The sequence below is a fragment of the Garra rufa genome, chromosome 8, assembly GCF_049309525.1.
Source record: "Garra rufa chromosome 8, GarRuf1.0, whole genome shotgun sequence".
Lineage (NCBI taxonomy): Eukaryota > Metazoa > Chordata > Actinopteri > Cypriniformes > Cyprinidae > Garra > Garra rufa.
The window spans coordinates 43,427,073-43,434,909 of record NC_133368.1 but is presented as its reverse complement, the minus strand read 5'-3'; positions in this window follow the sequence as shown (position 1 = coordinate 43,434,909).

The following is a 7,837-nucleotide window of genomic DNA, read 5'->3' as shown; positions in this document are numbered from 1 at the left end:
ATTTGCATCAGAAAACACCTAAATTGCTGTCTATTAATAGTTAGTAAGGTACTTGTTGAAGGGAGAGTTCACTTAAAAATGAAAATTACCCCATGATTTACTCACCCTCAAGCCATCCTTGGTGTGTATGACTTTCTTCTTTCAGACAAATATAATAAGAGTTATATTTAAAAAATGTCCTGGCTCTTCCAAGATTTATAATGCCAGTGAATGGCTGTTGAGATTTTTAAGTCCAAAAAAGTGCATCCATCCATCATAAAAAGTACTCCACACAGCTCTAGGGATCTTATAAAAGCCTTCTGAAGTGAATCAATGCATCTGTGTAAGAAAAATATCCATATTTCAAACTTAAACCATAATTGCGTACACGAGTGGTGTTCTAGGGAATGACGTAATGTAAGCATAGTGTAAGCTCCGGTGAGAAGTGACGAACACGGAAGCGCAGAGGAGAGAGCAACACAAAACTCCGGTCATGAATTAGAAGTACAAAATGAGGATTTGTAAAGAAAAATGTAGGGCTGCCCCCTAATAGTCGACTAATCGTTAGTCGACAAGAAGAGGCTTGGTCGACTAAAAATGTATTAGTTGCTTAGTCACATGAAAAAAAAATAAATAAATCGTCAGGAAGTAGCGAAGTCACACAGTCTGTAATGGACAGATAGTTAATGGCTGTCCATGTGGGAATACATCGGGCAGAACATACAAACGATCACCTATCTTTCATCAACCTCAAATATGGCATATCATCTGAAATATTGTATGTAAGTAGTAGCAACTTTACATGGCTGTCAATCTAATGTTAACGTGGAAAAATGTGTGCTATTCAAGTGTCTGTGTAGAGTGTGGAAGCTCAAATGAAAAACAAATATTCTTTGATTATGTAATACGTATAAAACATGCATGCAGGCGCATCCACTACTGCAGAGATGACGAGTCAATGTCACCAGTTTATCAATAAAATGTTAATGCTTACTATTTTCCCTGATACTTTCATAATGATTACTTTGTATGGACAGGTAAACCAAGTTACTCCTTAACTCTAACTCACAGGTAATGTCTGTTACCACAGTGATTGTAAATATTACTACTTTGTGGTGTAATTTTAAGGGCTGTGATGAATAGTTTATTTTAAGGTCCAATTCTCACTATTAACTATGACTTTTGCCTCAGAAAACACCTTAATTGCTGTCTATTAATAGTTAGTAAAGGTAGTTGTTGAATGGATAGTTCACTTAAAAATTAAAATTACCCCATGATTTACTCACCCTCAAGCTGTGTATGACTTTCTTCTTTCAGACGAATATAATTAGAGTTATATATATAAAAAAAAAAAAAAAAAAATCCTGGCTTTTCCAAGCTCTATAATGGCAGCGAATGGCAGTAGTGAACACACACACAAACACACACCGTGAACACACACCTGGAGCAGTGGGCAGCTATTTTGCTATTGCTGTGGTGCCTTGCTCAAGGGACTCACCTCAGTCGTGGTATTGAGGGTGGAGAGAGCACTGTACATTCACTCCCCCCACCTACAATTTCTGCCGGACCTTAGACTCAAACTCACAACCTTTGGGTTACAATCCGACTCTCTAACCATTAGGCCACGACTGCCCCCTATGTAAATAGTAGCAACTTTACATGGCCGCTCAATCTAATGTTACCGTGGAAAAATGTGTGCTATTCAAGTGACTGTGTGGAGTGTGGAAGCTTAAATGAAAAACAAATATTCTCCGATTATGTAATCTGTATGAAAGATGCATACAGGCGCATCCACTACAGCAGAGATGACAAGTCAGTGTCACTGACTTCATCTCTTAAGCCAAAAACAAAGAAACCACTATTTTATCAATAAAATGTTAATGTTTACCGTTTTTCCCAGACACCTTCAAAATAATTGCTTCTGTCAGTGTGCTGTGGCAAGCTTTATACATGTGGAATAACGTCTGTATGGACAGGTAAACAAAGTTACTCCCTACCTCTAACTCACAGGAAATGTCTGTTATCACAGCGATTGTAAATATTACTACTTTATAATGTAATTTTAAGGGCTATAATGAATAGTTTATTTTAAAGGGATAGTTCACCCCAAATGAACATTTGATGTTTATCTGCTTACCTCCAGAGCCCTCCAAGATGCTCTAGGGGGTAGAACACAAACAAAGATTTTTAACTCAAACTGTTGCAGTCTGTTAGTCATATAACGGCTTTGAGAGTCAAAAAAACATACATACCATGCCTCATGACGGTACATTGAGGTATTACGACACAAAACAATCGCTCTGTACCAGAAACTGAACAGTATTTATATAATTTTCACTTCTGATCCACCGCAACTGTCCAACTGTCCTGAGCCGGTCACAGTCAGTGCGTGACGCGTCAACCTTGGTCTGTGTATGTTTTTTTTTTTTGACTCTCAAAGCCATTATATGACTGACAGACTGCAACTGCAAAAATCTAGAGTTTGCGTTCTACTGAAGAAACAAGTCACCTAAATTTTGGACGCTCTGGGGGGTAAGCAGATAAACAGCAAATTTAAATTTTTTGGTGACCCATCTCTTTTAGGGCAAATTCTTACTGTTAACTATGACTTTTGCCTCAGAAAACACCTAAATTGCTGATTGTTAATAGTTAGTAAGGTAGTTGTTGAAGGGATAGTTCACTTAAAGGTGCCATGTAATGGAAAACTGTATTTACCTTGGCATAGTTGAATAACAGTTCAGTACATGGACATGACATACCGTGAATCTCAAACACCATAATTTCCTCCTCCTTATATAAATCTGGTGTTTGCAAAAGACCACTGAAAAATAGACTAATTCTAAAATAACAGCGACTTTGACATAATAGTCTCTGGATCATTAATAGTTACGCCCCCGACATTTGCATACCTGAATCATCAGAAGTTCTGCAAGTAGGCTATTGTGAGAAAACAAAGTGAGGACAATACTGAAAATGGCAGATCACAGAAACATGTGTAAGTGGTAAGTACTGCTGCTGTAGTATAATGTTAGACAGAGCTCGGCAATCGCAAATCAAAAGTGAAAGTAAAATGATTGTGCATTCATAGTGGCTCCGGCTCCGTGATTAAATACATATATTTCCTCCATCTGTGAGCTACTGAATGAGCCGCTCTGTGAAACAGCCAATCAGAGCAGAGCTCATCATTATTATTCATGAACCGTCCAAATAAGGTAATAGCAGACCATTTCATTCTAGGGACAAATCCTAGGTTTGCAAATGGACTAAAACCATTTCTGGAGAATTTTTGCCCTTTCCTATGTCATATACCTTCTATGTAGATATCAGAGAACAATTTAAAATATTGTATTAATGCATTCTATAGCACCTTTAAAAATGAAAAATACTCCATGATTTACTCACCCTCAAGCCATCTTAGGTGTGTATGACTTTCGTCTTTCAGACAAATATAATTAGAGTTATATGAAAAAACATCCTGGCTCTTCCAAGCTTGAATCGATGTGATGTGTTTCTCTTGTGAATGCGAGTACAACAGTTTGCAGAAACTAAAGATTACAGTTTATAAATTTTTAAATATGCCTATTTTTCTTACACAAATGCATCGATTTGCTACAGGAGGCTTTTATTAACTCCCCAGAGCCACGTGGAGCACTTTTTTTTATGATGATTGGCGCACTTTATTGGACTTCTTCCAAAAAATTGTGTTTTCATTCTAATTTTTATGTACTTCTCAGAAATATACTTTATGTACTTCGTAATCCACTGTTATGGATAAAGTATACTTTTATAAACTAAAAAGTTGAGCAATTTATCCCCAAGTAGTATTGAAATAGTACACTTACAATACTACAAGTACACTGATATTACTTAAATATGTAAGTATGCATTCAATTTATTTGAATTATACTTAGTTTTTGTTAAGGTGTCATGTTGTTTCAATACTGTATGACAGTTTTGTAACAAAAGATGAATTTTTAGGTGAATATGTATGACTGGCCTTATTGAGAGAGAGAAAAACACCATAAAAGTAGATCATATGACTTATATTCCAACTCTTCTGAAGCCATCTGAAATGTATGTTTAAGAAATGTCAATTGTTTCTAACAGATCTCCTTGATGCTTTTATTAGGAAAGTGGTATTGTGTAATATACGAATGAATCATTTTTTGACTCAGATCATTTTTCCATTTTAGAAAACCAGTATGTTTTTTTTTCTTCTTGTTGTTCTTGAGTTCAACAGCAGTTAGCAGCTCAGCTGGAGAGGACGATTATCAGTGAATAAGAGCATACATTTTGTCTTTTTCTCACGCAAAGCTATCCTATGGCTTCATAATATGGTGCACAAGTCATACAGACTACTTTTTGATGTTTTTATGGTGCCTTTTTGAAACTTGAAAGTTCCGGTCCACATTCATTCCAACTGCATGGAAAAAACAACTAACTTTATCCTTTTGTGCTCTGCCTAAGAAAAGAAGTCATACAGGTTTGCAACCGCAACGAACGATGGCAGACTTTTTATTCAAACTATCTCTTTAAGGTGAATTAGCGAGCAGAGCACTAATCCAAACACAGGCTCCAAATATAACTCCATAATACAGTATGGCAGAGATGGCGGTTATGCAATATTATGACAAGATTCAGCAAGTTAAGCGAGGAAGTTTTTAATAAAGGGGAAAAGAAATCTTTTGACCGTAGGCCTATCCAAAGCCTGTGATCTGCAGTAATTCATTTCATGGTGGAGAATGTTCTGAACCCCCTACAGTTGTTCAACGACACCTCTTTTCCAACACAAACCAGCCGTCTCCAAAAAACACTTCACTAGGGACCGCGTTCCCCACAGTGAGGTCAGCTGTACTTGATTCCGAGCGGCTATTATGTTTGGTTGTGAGGCGAGGATAGTTTCTCCAATAAAATTTGATGATAATTTAGTCCATCTCCTTTGACAAAGGGGACAGCAAAGCAAATTATGGCCCCACCCTGTTAGACACCCTGACTAGGGCCAAAAACCCAGCATAGAGCAGATTGAACTTGGCCCGTGGACCCTCCAGATGTGTCATATAGAGAACATTTGGTCTTTTTACAATCTTACTGCTTTTCCCTCCATTTCTCACTCGATATCCTCTGTATCCCGTGAAGAACTTGAAACAGCATGCTCTTTTTTTCCATAGCAGCTTGCCAGATTTCTTTTCTCTGATCTTAGCATCCCTCTCCTAGTTGTGTCGTTTTCCCACTTGATGTGGGAAAATTCTCAACAAATCCCTAACCCTGTTTAATATGTATTAAACTCATGTCATGTAACTCATTTGTGCTACGAACATGTCCCAGAACACTTTCTTCAAAAAGGTAAAAATCTAGTTATTGGGGCAGATTACAGACTTTTTTTTTTTCTCTTTTGCTTGACAGAGGCGAAATTTGGAATAGCATACTACCATACTCTTAGTATTTCTGCTGTATCTTTATATTGCCCAGATAGTAAGATGTAGTATGCAAGTGTGGCTTTTTTTAACCTTTAAAAGTAATATCCCCTTTTTAAAATCAGGTCATTCTCAGCTTCTTGTCGTTTTGATGAAACAGTTGATTGACATGAGTGTCTTACCTTAGACCCGCCCTCACTGAGCTGAAACAGTCCGAATACGATTGGCATTGTGTCGACTCAGGTGCAGAGGAAGACTCTAATTGAGCGACTGAGGTGTTTTGTTGTTGGATGTAATAATGTACATAGCAGTAGTCATTTACTCCCGACATCTGAGCCACTTAAGAGGCAGAGGACAACCTTACTTTCATTTTTAAAAGGAAAGCGCTATGTTCGTGTGAATCATTCGTGATGCAGCTTCACCCTCAGCAGAAGTGCGTATAAGGTTTTTTTATGCGTCTTTGCAAATGGCCTTTCTTAATAATGTGCTTGTTGGCAAGTTTTGCCAATAAATGCGGCTAAATCCGGCTAAACACGGCTAAATGCAGCTAAAGTAAACATTACAGCTCATAATCCCTCGGCAGAGAGGGGTGGGGCGAGCAGAGCTCATTTGCATTTAAAGGGCCCATGCGATAAAATGAGCTGATATTTTGACAAGGTAAAAGGTTTTTTTTTTTTTACACTAATATTGAGAATTTTTAATCAAAGTATATTATAGACTTTTCATTAAGACCCTAAAGAATCATATGAACTTGTGGAAAATGGGCGTCTGATGACAATAATATGGTAAGACACACCAATTTGCAATATCAAGCAGCAAAACAAGCTTTTTTGTATAGACAAAAATAGCTGGACGCGAATGAGACCGGAAGCCACACCCATAAAATTTACAAATGGCCGTGCCCACTCTTACATTAAGGAAAAGGTGGATAGGGCCTTCAGGAAAATTGTTAAGCTCCTCAATTAGTCTTATTCTCACTTACACCAATCAAAACATTTCTAAATAAGGCTCCGTCTCTCTATGATGCAACTTGTACATCTCTGAGATTCCTCTTCCTTATAGCCTTCCTAAGAACTTTTATTAATGATGCTATAAAAATGATAGATCCTAACTATATAAAAGTGCATGTTCCCACACAGCCTCAGCCCTGTCCAGTTATGGCTGGAATGTTCTTTTTTTTTTTTTTTTTAGCTCTGCCATGTTTACTGAAGACCCTATAGAGACGGTGTTTTACAGAAAACGCCCAGTTACTTTTTGTACAAGAAATTTGTGTTGCAAGATATGATATGTCACTGCTCCCAGTGCGCACTGTCATAAAGTTTTGTAAGAACTACTTTTTAAACCAGAAACAAAACAGGCAATGTTTTTGCTTATTACAAAGCAAAATATTTTATAGTTATGCAACCACAACAGTGAATTCTCATTGGCTAGTTATAAATATAGTTGATAAAGAAATACAATGTGTCAATGCTGTATGAAGTACAACTTAAATATTGCATTTAAAAACAAGTTTCCAGTTTATCAGAAGCTTATAAGAATCAGAATAGTTTATTATTAATTGTTTTAGATCTACAGTTGAGGTAAAAAGTTTACATACACCTTGCAGAATCTGCCAAATGTTAATTATTTCAAGTAAGAGGGATCATACAAAATGCATGTTGTTTTTTATTTAGTATTGATCTGAATAATAAATTTCACATAAAAGATGTTTACATATAGTACACAAGATCAAATAATAGTTGAATTACCTGATTGTTTCTTTGTTGTAGTCGTTCATGAGTCCCTTGTTGTCCTAAATAGTTTGCCCACTTTTCTTCAGAAAAAATCTTCAGGCCCCACAAATTCTGTTTTTTTTTTTATAGCATTTTTGTGTATTTGAACCCTTTCCAACAATGACTGTATGATTTTGAAATCCATCTTTTCACACTGAGGACAACTGAGGGACTCATATGCAACTATTACAGAAGATTCAAACACTCACTGATGATTCAGAAGGAAAAAACATGCATTAAGAGCTGGGGGTGAAAACTTTTGAACAGAATGGAGATGTGTACATTTTTCTTATTTTGCCAAAATATCTTTTTTTTTTTTTTTTTTTTTAATTAGTACTGCCTTTCAGCGGCTACAGAAACTTACATATTTCCCAGTAGACAAAAAATTAAATTAAAAAAGTTAAATTTACCCTGATCTTCAAATTCAAAAAGCTTTTACCCTCCGGCTCGTAATCCATGTTTTTTCCTTCTGGAGCATCAGTGAGTGTGAAAAGATGGATCTCAAAATCATACAGTCATTTTTGGAAAGGGTTCAAATACACAAAAATGCTGGAAAACCAAAGAATTTGTGGGACCTGAAGGATTTTTCTGAAGAACAGCGGACAGTTTAACTGTTCAGGACAAACAAGGGACTCATGAACAACTATCACTAAACAAAAAAACACAGCTGTG